Source organism: Dermochelys coriacea, chromosome 20, assembly GCF_009764565.3.
Source record: "Dermochelys coriacea isolate rDerCor1 chromosome 20, rDerCor1.pri.v4, whole genome shotgun sequence".
In the NCBI taxonomy this organism is placed as follows: domain Eukaryota; kingdom Metazoa; phylum Chordata; order Testudines; family Dermochelyidae; genus Dermochelys; species Dermochelys coriacea.
Genome location: NC_050087.2, coordinates 9306083 through 9325678, shown reverse-complemented (window position 1 = coordinate 9325678; position 19596 = coordinate 9306083). Strand labels below are relative to the sequence as shown.

At 51.0% G+C, this 19596-nt stretch overlaps 1 protein-coding gene and 1 pseudogene across 1 annotated transcript in view; both read right to left on the bottom strand.

The window, feature by feature from the left end:
• Positions 1-683: 683 nt before the first annotated feature.
• The window catches only part of LOC119845833 (cAMP-dependent protein kinase catalytic subunit alpha-like), a 175895-nt gene continuing 156982 nt past the window's right edge, over positions 684-19596 (bottom strand). The window contains 1 exon segment of the mRNA XM_043506783.1: positions 684-963. The gene's annotated coding sequence lies outside the window, so the exon portion shown is untranslated.
• LOC119845983 lies at positions 971-18106 on the bottom strand (annotated as a pseudogene).

The following is a 19596-nucleotide window of genomic DNA, read 5'->3' as shown; positions in this document are numbered from 1 at the left end:
CCAACCCAAAATCTGCCCTTTTTTCCTGTCTGAATGTTTCTAGTTTCAGCTTCTAGCCACTAGTTCTCCTTAGGCCTTTGTCTGCTAGCAGGACTAGCCCATTATCATAGTTTTATTCCCCACGGAGGTACTTCGAGACAGAGATCACGGCACCCCTTAACCTTCACTTTAAGAAGCTCCTTGCCTCTCAGCATAAGGCAGGTTACCCCCCATTTAATCATTCTCATGGCAACTCTCTGCCATTTTTTCCCCTTCCTTCTCGAATTGTGGGCACCAGACCTGGCCATCCAGCAGCTGTCGCCCCCCCGCCAGACACCGAGATAAAATAACCTCTCCGCTGCTGCTTGCGATGCCCGTTTATCCATTGGCCAGAGGCCACCTCCCCATTTACGCGCGGAAACTCGCCCCTTGGGGCTTCCAGCTCCAGGCGAGTTCAGGTCCCGCTTATGGCGGCCGCCGGCCTCCCCGCTACATCCCTGAACTCCTTGGGCCTCCGGGGAGAGGAACAGCTCCCGGCTCATCACGGCCACGACAACTGTCCCCTGGAGCCGAACAGCCCACACGCCAGTCTGATTTTTTTTTTAAACAAAACTTTATTGGTAATTGTTTCAAATATGTTTACAACAAAGCACACTGTTAAAGAGGAAGTGGGGGCTGGGGGGGTTGTTTTTTTTTCCAGTGAAACAAGTTTTGTTGGAGGACACAGATGTGTTTCCCAGGGCGGGGCAGATGATATCCTCACCCTCTAGATGGGAATCTCAAGCTTCTTTGTGGGAAAGGGGGATTTTAGTGGGAGGGGGGAGGGTACAGGTTTAGAATAAGGGGTCTCCCGCTCCCCACCAAAGCAGACCCAGGCAAATCCCTACCCCCCACCCACAAAAATAAAACACACAGGCAAGGAACTCGGGTCTTTCTCTTGATCAAATCCAACCCCGCCCCCACCTGCTCCGTGCGCACCCTCCCAGGGGGGCCGCTCGCCCTAGAACTCCTCAAACTCCTTGGCACATATCTCAGTGCTGGAGACCCGGATCTCCTCTTCCTCACAGTCATCCAAGTTACTCGTGTCGCTGGGGCCGTTGCACTTTGGTATAAAGGGAGCTTCCACCTGCGAAGGGAGTGGGGGGAGGTTGGGGACGAGGTGAAGGATCAACATTTGTATTACCCATCCCCTGCCACTCCTGGGTCTGCTAGGGGCGCACAGTCAGGCCCCAACTTTGCTAACAAGGCAGGCAAGGTTCAGCCCCGCCTCCCCACCTACTATCCAGCCAAAAACCTGCACACTTTGCAATCACAGAAGGGGGAGCCCATGACCCCCCCTTAGGAGCCCAGGATCAGGACCCCCAGCACCCTCCTTAACAGCCCAAGATGCGGGCCCCCAGCACCCTTAAGGGATACAGGATCGGGTCCCTTAGCAATCAGGTGAGGGATGCAGATCAGCACCTCCTCAAACCCTCTTTTATCTAGCCAGAACCCCCTCTTCTCACTTTGCAATCAGGGAAGGACAGGGGATCTTGAGCTACTTGGATCCCCGTAAGAGCCCCCACTTGCATCATCAGGAGGGTTTTACTCAGGACCTTCAGCCCAGCCCTCTCCCACCAGACATGGAGGAATAACGCCATTAGCGGGCAGCAGCAGAAGTAGGCTATTATCCTCAGGGTGTGGGAACAAGACCTTGCTTTTGCCACCATGTTACAAACAGGTGACTGAGGGCTCCCGACTTTAAACCAATGCTGGGTGAGCATATTTCCCCCTAATGGTTGGACCCAGCCACAACACCCTGCTACAGAGTCCCAGTAACCAAAGCGCTCCTAGAGGCCTGGGCACGGATGATCCCAGGTTCAATTCCTGCTGATGGAGGCTGCACCAGGTGGGAGTTACCCAGGCTCTCCTCTGCTCACTGCCGCCCTCCTACCTTCCTCTGGTAGATGGCGATACAGTCAGTGGTAGGAAACCACTTAGAATCATAGAATCATAGAATATCAGGGTTGGAAGGGACCCCAGAAGGTCATCTAGTCCAACCCCCTGCTCAAAGCAGGACCAAGTCCCAGTTAAATCATCCCAGCTAGGGCTTTGTCAAGCCTGACCTTAAAAACCTCTAAGGAAGGAGATTCTACCACCTCCCTAGGTAACGCATTCCAGTGTTTCACCACCCTCTTAGTGAAAAAGTTTTTCCTAATATCCAATCTAAACCTCCCCCATTGCAACTTGAGACCATTACTCCTCGTTCTGTCATCTGCTACCATTGAGAACAGTCTAGAGCCATCCTCTTTGAAACCCCCTTTCAGGTAGTTGAAAGCAGCTATCAAATCCCCCCTCATTCTTCTCTTCTGCAGACTAAACAATCCCAGCTCCCTCAGCCTCTCCTCATAAGTCATGTGCTCTAGACCCCTAATCATTTTCGTTGCCCTTCGTTGTACTCTTTCCAATTTATCCACATCCTTCCTGTAGTGTGGGGCCCAAAACTGGACACAGTACTCCAGATGAGGCCTCACCAGTGTCGAATAGAGGGGAACGATCACGTCCCTCGATCTGCTCGCTATGCCCCTACTTATACAACCCAAAATGCCATTGGCCTTCTTGGCAACAAGGGCACACTGCTGACTCATATCCAGCTTCTCGTCCACTGTCACCCCTAGGTCCTTTTCCGCAGAACTGCTGCCGAGCCATTCGGTCCCTAGTCTGTAGCGGTGCATTGGATTCTTCCATCCTAAGTGCAGGACCCTGCACTTATCCTTATTGAACCTCATTAGATTTCTTTTGGCCCAATCCTCCAATTTGTCTAGGTCCTTCTGTATCCTATCCCTCCCCTCCAGCGTATCTACCACTCCTCCCAGTTTAGTATCATCCGCAAATTTGCTGAGAGTGCAATCCACACCATCCTCCAGATCATTTATGAAGATATTGAACAAAACGGGCCCCAGGACCGACCCCTGGGGCACTCCACTTGACACCGGCTGCCAACTAGACATGGAGCCATTGATCACTACCCGTTGAGCCCGACAATCTAGCCAGCTTTCTACCCACCTTATAGTGCATTCATCCAGCCCATACTTCCTTAACTTGCTGACAAGAATGCTGTGGGAGACCGTGTCAAAAGCTTTGCTAAAGTCAAGAAACAATACATCCACTGCTTTCCCTTCATCCACAGAACCAGTAATCTCATCATAAAAGGCGATTAGATTAGTCAGGCATGACCTTCCCTTGGTGAATCCATGCTGACTGTTCCTGATCACTTTCCTCTCCTCTAAGTGCTTCAGGATTGATTCTTTGAGGACCTGCTCCATGATTTTTCCAGGGACTGAGGTTAGGCTGACCGGCCTGTAGTTCCCAGGATCCTCCTTCTTCCCTTTTTTAAAGATGGGCACTACATTAGCCTTTTTCCAGTCATCCGGGACTTCCCCCGTTCGCCACGAGTTTTCAAAGATAATGGCCAAGGGCTCTGCAATCACAGCCGCCAATTCCTTCAGCACTCTCGGATGCAATTCGTCCGGCCCCATGGACTTGTGCACGTCCAGCTTTTCTAAATAGTCCCTAACCACCTCTATCTCTACAGAGGGCTGGCCATCTCTTCCCCATTTTGTGTTGCCCAGCACAGCAGTCTGGGAGCTGACCTTGTTAGTGAAAACAGAGGCAAAAAAAGCATTGAGTACATTAGCTTTTTCCACATCCTCTGTCACTAGCTTGCCTCCCTCATTCAGTAAGGGGCCCACACTTTCCTTGGCTTTCTTCTTGTTGCCAACATACCTGAAGAAACCCTTCTTGTTACTCTTGACATCTCTTGCTAGCTGCAGCTCCAGGTGCGATTTGGCCCTCCTGATATCTTTCCTACATGCCCGAGCAATATTTTTATACTCTTCCCTGGTCATATGTCCAAGCTTCCACTTCTTGTAAGCTTCTTTTTTATGTTTAAGATCCGCTAGGATTTCACCATTAAGCCAAGCTGGTCGCCTGCCATATTTACTATTCTTTCGACTCATCGGGATGGTTTGTCCCTGTAACCTCAACAGGGATTCCTTGAAATACAGCCAGCTCTCCTGGACTCCCTTCCCTTTCATGTTAGTCCCCCAGGGGATCCTGGCCATCTGTTCCCTGAGGGAGTCAAAGTCTGCTTTCCTGAAGTCCAGGGTCCGTATCCTGCTGCTTACCTTTCTTCCCTGCGTCAGGATCCTGAACTCAACCAACTCATGGTCACTGCCTCCCAGATTCCCATCCACTTTTGCTTCCCCCACTAATTCTACCCGGTTTGTGAGCAGCAGGTCAAGAAAAGCGCTCCCCCTAGTTGGCTCCCCTAGCACTTGCACCAGGAAATTGTCCCCTACGCTTTCCAAAAACTTCCTGGATTGTCTATGCACCGCTGTATTGCTCTCCCAGCAGATATCAGGAAAATTAAAGTCACCCATGAGAATCAGGGCATGCGATCTAGTAGCTTGTGGTTCTTGATGTCGTTGACCCCGTTCTTGAGGTTGCCAAAGCGTTTGGTGCAGTCCACCTGCAGCAGGTTCCGGAGCAGGTCCCTCAGGTCCGAGCTGAAGTAAGACGGGAACCAAACCTGGGGTGGAGAGGAGAGACAGAGGTCTGCCCTGCCCTCATGGCTAGATTCATAGATACACCTAGTAATGTACAGTCCCTAGCACAGGGGGATCCTGGGCTACACCTGGGGCACCTAGGCATTACCATAATACACCTAGTAATGCACGGCCCTATAGCACAATGGGGTCCTGACCCATGACTGGGGCTTGTAGGCACTATTATAATACACCTAATAATAAATAAAAAGCCCTTTAAAAACTCTCCAGGACAATGAGTGGACAAGAAGTGGAGGGGTGGGGGGGCTACTGAGGGATGACACAGGAGATGAAATGGTTAATTAGCAGCAGCCCCCCAGCTCTTATTGAGCATTTTTCCTCCACAGATCTCAAAGCAGGGCTGCCACATCACTATCCTCATTTTACATAGGGGAAACAGAGGCACAGGGAGATGTGACTTGCCCAAGGTCACCCAGCAGGCTGGTAGGAGAACCGGGAACAAAACCCAGGTTTGTTGAGTTCCCACTAGGCCACACAACTTTGCTTTTTTAAAACCCCACTAAGTTTAAAGCTGACCGTGTCCGACACGACTGCTTTGAGATCCTTGGCGAGAAGACACTGGAGTGGGCAGAGAAATATTATAGGAATATTATGGTTACTATGGTGATGAGTGCTCTACCAGTGCCTGGAGGTCACTGATGTTTTTAAGGAACATTTAGTCTTGCGAAATAGCAGAGTTATGGAGTTTTGCAATTCACGACAGTGTATAAGAAAACCAAAAGCATCTGTTCCAGGAGTTACAGGGAGCCCAATGGTGGTGGGGTGGGGAATGGAGTCCATGTGTTGGAGAAATAGGGTACATGGTAAGGGAGGGCCCATGTGTGGGGCGTAGGACTGGGGGACACAATGGGGAGGATGTCCATATGTTGGAGAACAGGAGTACGTGGGAAGGGAGGGTCTATGTGTTGGAGTGCAGGGAGAATGGGGTACATGACAGGGAAGATACCCATGTGTTGGGGATTTGGGGAGCATGGGAGGGCATGAGCATGTGTGGGGTGCGTGTAAGCATCTCTGATCAGTCGCTGAGACTTGGCATCCCCCTTTTGCTGGCGAAATCCCACCCCCACAAAATCACACAAGTGTCCCCTCTCACAGCCCAAATACCTTGCCAGAGGCAATTTCTCATAGAGCTGAACTGTCTGGTCCACGAAGAATGGGGGGTAACCAGCCACCATCTCGTAGATGAGGATGCCCAGAGCCCACCAGTCCACAGCTTTGTTATAACCCTGCCCGGAGAAAGCAGGCTGGGGTCATGCACCGAACATTTGGGGGGTGGGAGGAACCATCTGGTGGCCAGGGATCAGCTAGAGATCAGGCAGCAGACAGGCCCTCCCCAGCTCACCTTGCTGAGGATGATCTCGGGGGCCAGATATTCCGGGGTCCCACACAGAGTCCAGGTTTGGTCTTTCACCTGCTTGGCAAAACCAAAATCCGCCACCTGGAGCCAAAATCCAGAGAGGGGAGAAGCTGGATCAGCCTGGAGGCTGTGATAGCAGGAGGGGAATGGGGGGGGGGGGAGCAGAGGATGGATATATTCTATCCGTGTTACGTTTTTGGGGGTATCTTGGCTTTGGGAAGGGGATGGCAGCAGGGAGAGACTTGGGCAGGGAGGAGACCACGGCAGGGAGCCAGGAGCCAGCGCTGGGATGGGGACGGGAAGGAGTGGGGGAGGGGCATCACCAAGATGTAGCCCTGCTGGTCTATCAGGAGATTCTCTGGCTTCAGGTTTCGGTAGATGAGATCCAGTGAGTGCAGATATTCAAAGGTCAGGACAATCTGAGCAGCGTAGAACTAGGCGCGAGGTTCACTGCAATGAGGTGGGAGGAGAACATGGGCATCCCGGGCCAGATCCACCCCCGATCAGCCAGCCCAGCATCCTCAGCCCCCTGCCGCCCCCACCTTCACCTCAGTGGCGTAGCTAGGGGGTGAACGGGGGAGCGGCCCCTCCCTCACTGAGCACAAGTGGTGCCTTTTGAATGTCTTGGCGATAAAAAAAGAAAGCGCCACCTGCTGCGGGTCTTCAGCGGCCCTTGGGCGGCAGGAGCTTCAGTACCGAAGACACCCGGCGCGAGTGAGGCCTGGCTGCCGGAGGGCCGCTAGGGGAGTGAAAGCACCGCAGCAGGTGGCGCCTTCTTTCTGATCGCTCCCCATTCCCTTCACCTGTCTCCGCGGCTGCTTCACCTTCCTTATAGATCCCTGACTCCATCTACTCAGGCAACCCCAGGCAAGATGCCCCAACCCTTCTAGGCCTGGTGGCCCCATGTGCCCCAGCCCACACATCCCACCCACCATTGCTAGACCCCTGACTCCACCCAGCCTGGCAAACCCCTCCCAGACCAGCATCTCCACCCTAGCCCCAACACACACCCCCATGGACCTCCAGCTCCATCCAACCTGGCCCCATCTAGCCCTGGCATCCCTGCCACTGACTGTGGCTCATGCTGGCAGAAGATCTCGGCAGCTCTCCCCATGGGGAATCCCTTCCTGACCAGCCCAGCTGGGGATCAGGTCACGCCCTGCAGCATGAGGATCAAAGCCAGCATCGCTGCAGATGCTGCTAGTGGATAAAAGGTCTAGTTCTCTACTGAACTAAATCCCAAATTTACAGCTGCAGAAACTGAGGCACAGAGTGATTCTCCCCCCTTTCCACAAGGAGTGAATGGCAGAGGCAGGATTAGGACCCAGCTCTAACCATTAGCAACGCTGTCCCTAATATTGGCTCCCGTGGAAACGCTCACCTGAACCTCCTGATCTGCTGTAGGTGGGATGACATCTCCCCGCCTGGGATGTATTCCTTCACCATGTACAGATTGGAGTTATCTTAGAAGGAAATGCAGCAGAAACTGAGTGCAAGGGAAGGAGCCCTCCGGCCCCCCGTCAGTGCCTGCAACATCGGGATGAAGCAGCTCACCGCACCCCTGCTCCTTCATTAGCCCCATCCTTTTCAGGGCACTAACCCCACACTCCTCAAGGGAGCCTGATGCACTAGCCTGGCTTCCTCATAGCACACAATGCAGTGCACCTGCTGTCTGGGAGATAACAGCCTACTACTGCAGCCAGCTGCTGCTGTTACTCCTTTGGCTCAAGGGCCAGAGGGGCTGTGCTTGGTGCCGAAGGTCCCAGGCACAAACCTGCAGTGGGAATTGCTGCACAGACGCAGCAGGGGAACAGACTCACTAATGAGAGGGCACGAGTTTTATTTGCTTGGAGTATTTAGTACCAGAGCCCTAGAAAATTCAACCCCTCCCCCATCACCGGTGTAGGGGCAGGGATGGGCGGGCCCAAGAGGGATTTCCCAGCTCTGATGTCTCCCCAAAGGGGAAACCCAACCTGCTGCCAGGTCTGACAGCCAAAGGAGCAGAGCAGGAAGTGAAACTTCTCAAAAGCAGGTTTCAGAGTAGCAGTTGTGTCAGTCTGTATCAATAAAAAGAATAGGAATACTTGTGGCACCTTAGAGACTAACTAATTTATTTGAGCATAAGCTTTCGTGAGCTACAGCTCACTTCATCAGATGCATGCAGTGGACTGCATGCATCCGATGAAGTGAGTTGTCCACTGCATGCATCCGATGAAGTGAGCTGTAGCTCACGAAAGCTTATGCTCAAATAAATTTGTTAGTCTCTAAGTTGCCACAAGTACTCCTGTTCTTTTTTCTCAAAAGCAGTATGTGAAATTGACCAGGCTGGCTTCCCTCTCCCACACCGCTGCAAAGTAACTCCTCTGAGCCCAACAAAGCCATTCCGCTAGTGGGCTATTCTCAACAGTTGACAAGAAGGGACGAAAAAATCACTTTTATAGTGCTAATGAGTTCAATGTAATCAAGGTGGCCCATTTCAAACAATTGACAAGAAGGTGTGAGAATCAGCAGTGGGGAAATTAGTTTTTGTAGTGACCCATCCACTCCCAGTCTTTATTCAGGTCTAATTTGATGGTGTCCAGTTTGCAAAGTAATTCCAGTTCTGCAGTTTCTCGTTGGAGTCTGTTTTTGAAGATTTTTTGTTGAAGAATTGCCACTTTTAAGTCTGTTATTGAGTGTCCAGGGAGACTGAAGTGTTCACCTACTGGTTTTTGAATGTTATAATTCTTGATGTCAGATTTGTGTTGTTAGGATATAGATATTCAGGCCTGCCTGTAAAGGCCTATATTTTAAGAATTTAGGTATATGTTTATCATTTAGCTAGTAATAGAGGTATACATGAAAGAATCTGTGTAAGGGTCTTCCCTCACTGTGACAGTCTGAGGCCCTGTTCTTACGCCAATGGCTTTGGCTAAGCAGCAGAGGCAGCCATAAGCTGGGAAGCGAACGGTCACATCCTCACATTCCAAACTAGTCAATATGGGGCTGTTAGGAAGGTGATCCGATCTGTCACCACCAGAGAAAGGGAAGAGCCTAGAAAATGTAAAAGGAAATTTAGTTTGATAGTTTTCTGTCTGGTAAGAACTCACTTATCAATAGACACAGCTGGGAAACCCTTATGTCTTTATAGATGTAGTTGTGAAATCCTCACTTCTGTATTGTTTTGTCATTATAGTTCCCACTTTGCTATTGTTTATTTGCATGGTCTCTGTCTGGTTCTCTGATTGCTTCTGTCTGCTGTATAATTAATTTTGCTGGGTGTAAACTAATTCAGGTGGTGGGATATAATTGATTAGCTAATCATGTTACAATATGTTAGGATTGGTTAGGTAAATTTCAGTAGAATGATTGGTTAAGGTATAGCTAAGAATATTACTATAAATATTAGGGGCAAACAAGAAGTAAGTTGGGATTTGAGAATAAGGAAAAAGCAACTTGGATTTAAGCTTGCTGGAAGTTCACCCCAATAAACATCAAATTGTTTGCACCTTTGGACTTCGGGTATTGTTGCTCTCTGTTCATGCGAGAAGGGCCAGGGAACTGGGAGAGTGAAGGAATAAGCTCTCTAACATGTCCATTTATTGTTTTGCGTAGAAACTGTCTGGTTTGGCCAATGTACATGGCAGAGGAGCATTGCTGGCACATGATGGCATATATCATATGGGTAGGTGTGCAAGTGAACGAGCCCCTGATGGTGTGGCTGATGTGGTTAGGTCCTATGATGGTGTCCCTTGAATAGATATGCGGACAGAGTTGGCAACGGGATTTGTTGCAGGGATTGGTTCCTGGGTTAAGTGTTTTTGTTGTGTGGTGTGTAGTTGCTGGTGAGTATTTGCTTCAGGTTGGGGGGCTGTGTATTTTCCCTCTCTGCTGTATTTTCCACTCCTTGTATTTGATGAAGTGGGTTTTATCCACAAAAGCTTATTCCCAAATAAATTTGTTAGTCTCTAAGGTGCCACAAAGACTCCTTATTGTTTTTGCTGATACAGACTAACACGGCTGCCCCTCTGAAACATTCTGCTAGTGAAAGCTGACCTGGCTCAGTGATGAGAACATGAGCTCTAAGCACCCACACACAAGCCAGCGGAGACCACTGCCCCTGCCCTCGAGCCCAGGGTCAATTTCCAGCTAGCCCTGGAGAGAGGGTCCAGCCGGGGCATGGGCACAGCTCCCCATGCTGGACGGTCAGAGACCTTTTTCGGCAGCCACATTAGAAGAGCAGGAGCCAGCAGCCAAGAAGCAGAAAGTCACATCCTCACATTCCAGCTAAATTATATCAGAACAAGGTAATATCGGGCTGTTCAGAAGGCGATTCTGTTCTACTAGGACCCACCATCACCAGGCAAAGAAACAGATCTTAGGATGTTCAAAGGAATCACTTATCAGCCGTGCGGGTGTGAAATCTCTACTTCTTTATTGTTTTCCCTTGCTGGTCCTCACTTCTCTATTGTTTATCTGTCTGCTTTCTGTCTGGTTCTTTGATTGTTTCTGTTACATAACTAATTTTGCTAGGTGTACATCAACTAAGGTGGTGGGATCCGACTGCGTAAAGAATTGTTTCACACTATGTTCGGATTGGTCACAAAATTAGTTTGTAATACTTCCGTAAAATGATGGGTTAAGGTAGAGCTAAACAGGACTCAAGTTTCACTACATAAACTGGGGTCCAAAAGGAAGTTCTTGGAACCAGCTCCAGGACACAGACCAATATCAGACCTCAACACCCTGCCAATGAAACCGGGATGAAGCTGGAGTCCCAGGACGACCTGATCCCGACTGGCCAGCAGGGAAAGTTGGTCTGCCTTATTCGGAGTGATGGGCACTGTATGTGGAGCAGGTGTATTCTGTTCTGGTAACTGTTAATAGAGGTTAAGGATATTACTGTGTGAGGCTCTTTCACAAGGAAAAGACCCTGCAAACCCACGGAGTGTGAGGTGACCCCCTGAGCCATCCCAGGACCAGGATAAAGGTGGGTGCCCTAGAGCGTATGGGGAACAATGCCTGACCCCTGCTGTCCTCGAAGGGGACAAAGGCAGACCATCTTTGATCTCCCTGCTCAGGCCGTTCTGGGCTGTGACATGGGACTTCCTGACCCTCTACCAATGAGACAGGCCCCAACGCCCAGTCAGCACGTACCAGGTCAGACTCCTAGCTCAGTGGGATAAATCCAGAGCAGTCTCATTGATTTCAGTGAAGTTCTCCCACAGTTACACCCGCGGGGTATTTATTTTACGCTGTCGTAGGAGAAGCGACTGGCTCAGCGAGCCAGTCTATGTGACAGCAGCCGCTGGCCCCAGTGCTCCTGTGTCACTCGAGAGCGACGTAGCCCAGCCCCAAGCTGCTGGCACGGAGCAGGTGGGACATTTCCATTGTAGCAGCTTCTGCGGACAAGGGGCCAGAGATCAAAGCTATTTAAACCTGGAACGATGAGGGGCCCCCAAGAAAATGACCCTTCCAGCACTGCCTACTGCTAACACGTCCATCACCCTAGTCTCCAGGCTCCCGCAGGGGCTTCAATTTATCCTGCAGCCTCCTCTGAGCTGGCGACTCTTTGTCGCTACAACCCACTAACCGCAGGATTACAGACGAGGAGACAGGTCTCTCTTCAGAACCAGCCCCTCTTTAATCAGGTCAGCCACAGGGGGTGCTGTGGAGCTCTAAGGCACAACTACCTTTGCTCTCCCCCCTACATACAGGGTTCAGAGTAGCAGCCGTGTTAGTCTGTATTCGCAAAAAGAAAAGGAGTACTTGTGGCACCTTAGAGACTAACAAATTTATTAGAGCATAAGCTTTCGTGAGCTACAGCTCACTTCATCGGATGCATTTGGTGGAAAAAACAGAGGAGAGATTTATATACACACACACAGAGAACATGAAACAATGGGTTTATCATACACACTGTAAGGAGAGTGATCACTTAAGATAAGCCATCACCCACAGCAGGGGGGGGAAAGGAGGAAAACCTTCCATGGTGACAAGCAGGTAGGCTAATTCCAGCAGTTAACAAGAATATCAGAGGAACAGTGGGGGGTGGGGTGGGGGGGGAGAAATACCATGGGGAAATAGTTTTACTTTGTGTAATGACTCATCCATTCCCAGTCTCTATTCAAGCCTAAGTTAATTGTATCCAGTTTGCAAATTAATTCCAATTCAGCAGTCTCTCGTTGGAGTCTGTTTTTGAAGCTTTTTTGTTGAAGTATAGCCACTCTTAGGTCTGTGATCGAGTGACCAGAGAGATTGAAGTGTTCTCCAACTGGTTTTTGAATGTTATAATTCTTGACGTCTGATTTGTGTCCATTCATTCTTTTACGTAGAGACTGTCCAGTCTGGCCAATGTACATGGCAGAGGGGCATTGCTGGCACATGATGGCATATATCACATTGGTAGATGCGCAGGTGAACGAGCCTCTGATAGTGTGGCTGATGTGATTAGGCCCTATGATGGTATCCCCTGAATAGATATGTGGACAGAGTTGGCAACGGGCTTTGTTGCAAGGATAGGTTCCTGGGTTAGTGGTTCTGTTGTGTGGTGTGTGGTTGCTGGTGAGTATTTGCTTCAGATTGGGGGGCTGTCTGTAAGCAAGGACTGGTCTATCTCCCAAGATCTGAGAGAGCGATGGCTCGTCCTTCAGGATAGGTTGTAGATCCTTGATGATGCGTTGGAGAGGTTTTAGTTGGGGGCTGAAGGTGATGGCTAGTGGCGTTCTGTTGTTTTCTTTGTTGGGCCTGTCCTGTAGTAGGTGACTTCTGGGTACTCTTCTGGCTCTGTCAATCTGTTTCTTCACTTCAGCAGGTGGGTATTGTAGTTGTAGGAATGCATGATAGCTCACAGGCCCCAAAATCCAGGTTCAGGGAAGAGGATATAGGGGGAGGGATAGCTCAGTAGGGGGAGGGATAGCTCAGTGGTTTGAGCATTGGCCTGCTAAACCCAGGGTTGTGAGTTCAATCCTTGAGGGGGCCATTGAGGGATCTGGGGCAAAAATTGGGATTGGCCCTGCTTTGAGCAGGGGGTTGGACTAGATGACCTTCTGAGGTCCCTTCCAACTCTGATATTCTATGATCAGGATCCAAGCCCCATCACCAGGGGCCTGAATTTTAGTTTCACAGAAACTCCATCAGGAGGAAACGGTCCCACACGGTGGTTTCAAAGTCTCCACAAAGCCAATTGTGCATGAAGTTAAGTTAGGACTTCCTCTGAGACTCCCGCAAGCCAGACCTCATGCCTTAGGGCCAGCACATGGGAGCCAGAAACTGAAACTGACTAGGAACGAAAGCAAAACTGACCAGGTTGTGGGGGGAAGTATCACTTTTCAAAACCTGGAGTCAAAAGCAGAACAGAAGAGAGTGCAAAAGGGGAATGATCCAAACTGATTTTTCTTAGCTCCAAACCTGATCCCAGACATCCCGCCAGGAAGGTTTGTTCTCAGATACAAGAGATGCAGACTGTGCCCTTCGACCCCTTCAGCACAGCTTTGGTTTTAAATAGGAAACAAATCAAGGGGATTGTGGAAGTCGGGGGCAGACAGAGCCCAGGGCCGGGCTGGCAAGCGAAGGACACCTACCTTGAAAGAATACTCTAGCTTGACGAGGAATGGAAAGTTGATGGCCTGGAGGATCTGTTTCTCATTGAGGGTGTGCTCAGTTTGTTTCATCTGCACTGCCTGGGAGAGAAAAGGAAGTAGCAACATTAGATCTTCCTCTGCTGGCGCAGCACCCCCTATGCCTCCCACACACTCTCCTATCCAGCGTCCCCACGCAGGGTTCAGCCCCAAATCCCTCCCCTGCACTGGGGATTCCACGGCCCCAGGCCAGATCTCTGTGGCAGCCCCCAGCGTCTCACCTTCTGTTTATCCAGGATCTTCATGGCATAGTGATTCCCGGTCTCTTTGTGTTTCACCAGCATCACCCTCCCAAATGAGCCCGTGCCCAGGGTCTTGATTTGATCAAACTGATCCAAACTGGCCGTGTTCTGGAAGGGGGAAAACAAACCTGATGTGGGGCCAGACTGGTCCTGCGGGCATCAGGAAGGAACCTGCCCAGGACAGTGGGATTTGCACTACAAGACTGGAGGGATCTTTAATGACCATGTCAGAGCCAGGACCGGCTCCAGGCATAAGCCTTCCAAGCAGGTGCTTGGGGCAGCATTCAGAATGGGGTGGCAGTCAGTGTCCCACAGCGACAAGTCAGTGGCAGCTCTACTGCTGTTCCGGCAGCAGCAATTTAGCAGCGACTGCTTGGGGCAGCAAAATTGGTAGAGCTGCCCCTGGTCAGAGCTTCGGTTTTTATAGCTCACCAGAACGGCAGCCCCTCCAGAGTCATCACTGACTGTGACAGCCGAAAGAAAAGGAGTACTTGTGGCACCTTAGAGACTAACAAATTTATTTGAGCATAAGCTTTCGTGAGCTACAGCTCACTTCAAATAAATTTGTTAGTCTCTAAGATGCCACAAGTACTTCTTTTCTTTTTGCGAATACAGACTAACACGGCTGCTACTCTGAAACCTGTGACAGCAGAGCGCCCCCTACTGAGTCCCCCTCTACCTGCAGCACAGCACCCCCTAGCCCTGTACTGGGGTTGTTCTTGAGAACATTGATATGAAGTAGATGTCACATTGCACCAGCAGAGGGTGCCAAAGGAAGTCAGTAGACTTTTAATGAGACACAGACAAGGGATTCCCTATTCCTTGGGCAGAACCACACTCCAGTTCCAGGCAGGCGACCCACCCAGCTCCATTCAGTGGGACTGGTGGGTTAGAGGCGGGAGCAGGGCTGGGAGTCAGGACTCCTGGGTTCTAGCCCTTGGTCTGTGAGGAGAGGGAGTGAAGTGTAGTGGTCAGAGGGCAGGAGACTAGGAGTCAAAAGATCTTTTCCTAGTTCTGCCACCAACTTCCTATACCCATAACCAAGTCCCTTTCCCCTCTGGGCCTCAGTTTCCTCATCTGTGCCATGGCGTTAATGACACAGGGTGTTCGAGAGGACTAGCAAAGTGACAGTGCTGCAGAGGGACCAGCAGCTCTGCCTCAGGAATTACCCACAACCACCTGAGACGGGATTTGCAGTGGGGACAGACCCAGGGCGCTGGGGCACTGCGCTCAACCGCAGGCAGCAAATGGAAACCCTTTGAACAGGGTCTCCGTTAGCACAACCCCCCGGGGAGCCAATCTGGGGCTGAGCTGGGCTGGATGACCATGCTGGAGCCTCGGGAGGAGGATGTGGGAGACAGGCTGGATCAGGCGGAGTCCCACATGGTTAGGGTCCCCCTCCCTCAGCAGAGTGGAGTTGAACCTTCAGAGTTCTTGGCCCTCCAGTCACCAGAGGGCAGATTGAGGAGCAGGGGGGGAGAGTAACATGGTCCTCTCAGTCCCGCCCCCCAGGAGCAAAAACAACCCCCAGACCCTCAGAGGAGGCTGGGTGGCAAGGTGGCTCAGTGATGGGGAAAGAGATCCAGGGGGTGACTGCAGAATAATCAGCCTGGGGCTGCAAAGGCCTTGATTGTGGGGGGCGGGGGGCGTGATCTGGGTTGTGGGCACAGTACCTGAGAGAGGTTCTCCCATTTCTTGAGGAAGTCTTCATTGGCTTTGGCTAAGAACTCCTCCACTGTAAGGGAAAGAGAGAGGGAGCAGTGTGAGGAGTCGAGGGGGGGTTGCTATGATATTAGCCTGGTGGACAGAGCTCCCCTTTCAGCCCCTGCCCCACTCAGCGAAGAGGCACACAGTTACAAAGGGGACAGGGATTTTAAGCATATCAGCGGGATGGTGGTGCCTCATTGGCTACAAAGGGGGGCTCAGGTGGGATTGGCTAGAGAGAGGTCCATGTGGGAGCGCTCCCGCAACATCCCCACCCCGTGCCCCTGGACACACCGAACAGCCCCGTCAGGGAGGGCTAATGCAGCCTCCAGCACCAAGGGGATGCACTTGTGCCTCTATCCTCCTGATGAACATGCCACTTGGGGTGCCTGGTCCACGCCCCTCGACACACAACCTGCACCCCACAAGGAGACACTCGTACAACCCTCCAGTCAAATGACGTTAAGATGCATGGATCAAGTTGCCCTAATGGGAGGATACGGGATCTACTACGGCTGCCAGCAAAGGGGCGTGAAGGGGAAGGAGATTCCCCCTTAGCTCAAAGGGCAGAGGCCTGTGTGTAGCCTTCTCTCAACCATGCAGGCATCACAGATGAATGACACCAACAGCCCACAAGGGGGTGCTCCGCACACACACACACATCTGCAGAAGGCAGCCGTGAAAGTCGCAAACCCCAGTTGGGCTTTGCCCACAAAGGGGTTAAAACAACCTGCCACAGCCTCCACAGCAGCAGCCTGGGACCAGCCAAGTGTCCCGCTCTCTGGCATCCAGCCAGGTGATCTTCCTTCACCAGCTGGGCTCCCTGTCCTTCCTGCCAGATCCCAGAACCATGGGAAGGAGAGGAAGGATGGGAGTAGGAGCAATCTGCAGCATCTGGAAGGATATTCAGTACCGAGAACCCCTTTTATCTTCTCTGCCTCCTGCTGCTCCCGACAGGGTCAAGTCCCGCAGCTCTTAACAGTGCAAGAGATGCCCACGGGATTTGAATGGCTGCGGCAGCAAGGCCAAGCACAGAGCAGCAGCAGGGGGTGGCTTTGAGCCCAGAGCTCATCCCTGCCCCCACCATCACAGGCAAGTCTCCCCCACACCGGAGGTTTATAAAGTTAACTGCCTCCCCCAGGGATCATTGGTGCTCAGACTCCAGGGATGGGACAAGCTAAAAGCCTAGATCCAGATCTGGGTGCTGCGGTTCTTGGGGTCACTGATGCACAACCCAGGAGTCAACTCCCTGCTGCCCCACTCTCACCACTACAACTCACTCCCTTCCCAGAGCTGGGGACAGAACCCCAGGAGCCCCCCACTTTAATCGCTAAATAGCAACACTTCTGTGGAAACCCGGCATCACCGTGCTCTAGTCCTGTCATCCCTGCTCTAAAGAAAGGGCTGAGAAATAGGCTAGGCAAGGACCTGAAATGCACCAGCGAAGCAGGACAACATCCTACAGATGTGACTGATTCACTGCTGGAGGGAAGGAGACCAAGATTACGAGGATTCCCCTGATCCCACAGGACAGGGCAAGGCAGCCCTGAAAGGGTTCTGGGGATCAGCTATGTGCTGGCTAACTACCGCCCACACCCCCTTCACCCTCTAGTCCCCACAGCCCATCTCCTGTGGAGCTCCACAGCGGGGGATTAAATTCACATCCGCTTCCCCCAGACGCTCAGTCCATCTGACCTACTTTCACTTTGTCTCCTACTCTCTCCAGATTATTTATAGAAACAGGCTTGGCTCACCAGCCACTTTCTCCCACCATCAATCCCAGCCCCAAGGGAGTGGGGAAGAGGGATCCTTGAATGGACACGGGACAGAGAAGACAATTTCCTGCACTATCCTGGCCGTACCTTACAGAACTAAGTTTAAGTAGCTTAGGAAATCATTGTATTACAAAGGCAGGCGGTTATGTATTATTGTGGGACTGTATGTGACATCTCAGATGGAAACCCAGGGAAGGATTATGGGCTTTGAGGGACCATCTGAAACTATGGGGCCTTTTAAAGTTAAGTACGTTTCCCAGGAAATCTCTAAGGGGAGGGATATGCAAATGTTACGCCTCTGGTTATGCAAAACTTCAGCCGCTGGAAGCCGCTCCTTGAGGAGAAACCCACTGCCTGTGAGTTACCTGGCTGGAAGCAGGGTGATCTTTGGAAAGCTTATTAGCAGGCGTGTTGGTTCTTTGCTGGTTTTTAAGAGGTTTTCCCTACAATGCTTTTACCTTAAGAATCAATGTGTTTGCTAACAGCTGTGTGGTACCTTATACCCGTGGAGACTGTGCTGTTTGTAGCCTCTGAGGAAGGAGGGCAAAGCAGGCTGGCTCAGGCAGTCTGACTTGCTGGGGAACTCATAGTGTAGGCAGGGAGCTGTGCAGCCTGGAAATCCCCCAGGCAGGAAGGAGAGAGACGCAGGTCTCTGCCCAAGAGAGGTGATGACTGGGAGCCAGAAGCCTAAGTGGCTTCCCTGCCTAGACTGTGAGGGGCAAATACAGATGCAGTTGCCCTGACCTGCAATACCTCTCCCCCCACTGTTCTTCCCTGGCATCATCCACACCAGATCAATGCCTTGGGAGGGGAGATCAGCCATTCTGCCTTCTTCTGGAGGTCTATGAAGACTTGTGAGGCTCTGCTAATCAGTTACATAAACTGGGGGCAGCCCCAGATAGTGATGGAGGAATCTTCTCTGCACCACCAGCCTCTAATTCACTTGGCCCAACACCAATAATTTGTTCCTTTTTTGGGCCTGTATCATCTCAGAGTCTCGTTCTTTCTCTTCAAAGCCCTGGGCCTGGGCCAGGGACCCTAGAGCCAAAAACTCTGGGATGGTGATTGTGGCTGACAGCCCCACTCCTCCAGTCCTATGGCACTTTCTACCACCCAGGTGAAGCTCGTCTGTGAGAGAGACAGAGTTCCTCTGATATTCTTGTTAACTGCTGGAATTAGCCTACCTGCTTGTCACCATGAAAGGTTTTCCTCCTTCCCCCCCCTGCTGTTGGTGATGGCTTATCTTAAGTGATCACTCTCCTTACAGTGTGTATGATAAACCCATTGTTTCATGTTCTCTGTGTGTGTGTATATAAATCTCTCTGTTTTTTCCACCAAATGCATCCGATGAAGTGAGCTGTAGCTCACGAAAGCTTATGCTCTAATAAATTTGTTAGTCTCTAAGGTGCCACAAGTACTCCTTTTCTTTTTAGAGCTTCTTTGGGAGCCCATCCAAGACGGTGGAACTGACTGCCACAGGATCTAAAGATCATCTCAAACTTCCCCACCTCTTCCTCCTAGTTCTATGTGCCCTCCTCTGATCAACCTTCTCCACTATAAAAACAGCAAAGCACAGGCATATATAAAAAGACCCTACCAAAACCAACACCTCCACTGCAGACACAGCTCTCCCCCGGTGAAAGAATGAACTGCAGGGGACAGATGGGAGTCACCTTGCTTATGGCATAGACTGAAAAATGACTAAACACTACGGTAGTGAGGGCAGGATAGGAACGTACACAGTGCCTCCGCACTGGTCAGTTTCACTCCTTCGCCAGCAGGGCTAAGACGCCATCCTACAGGTTCTCGGCACTGTGGCAGGACGAAGGGTTAACTGAGGCTCCAATCCCGCAGTTGAGTGTATGGACAGACCCTGACACTAAGCCCCATTGATTTCCAGGGGGATCCCCCCAGTATAAGCAATTGCAAGCTCTGGGAGTTCCATTGTAAGCTCTTTGGGGCAGACACTGGCTCATTTCAGGTCTGTACAGAACCCAGGCACAAGGAGTCCTCGCTTGCAATCAATATCTCTGGGGGCTACTGTAATTAAAAAACATTTAACGAGCAGCCAATTCAAATTTGGCCTCCAAAAATTTAAGTTTTGGTTAAACCCGCCAATGCTGTCTAAAAACAAATCCTGAAATATTCCAATTATTGTTGAACTAAATCCCACTTGAAACAGACGAAGGGTCCCCCACCCCTCTTGCAGCTAGGAGAGCCCTAGAGTGAAACTGACTATAAGCAGGAGTGAAATTGATACTAGTGAGATTTCCTTTGCTTAGCAGACAGACTTACCTATCTCAGGGTTTTATA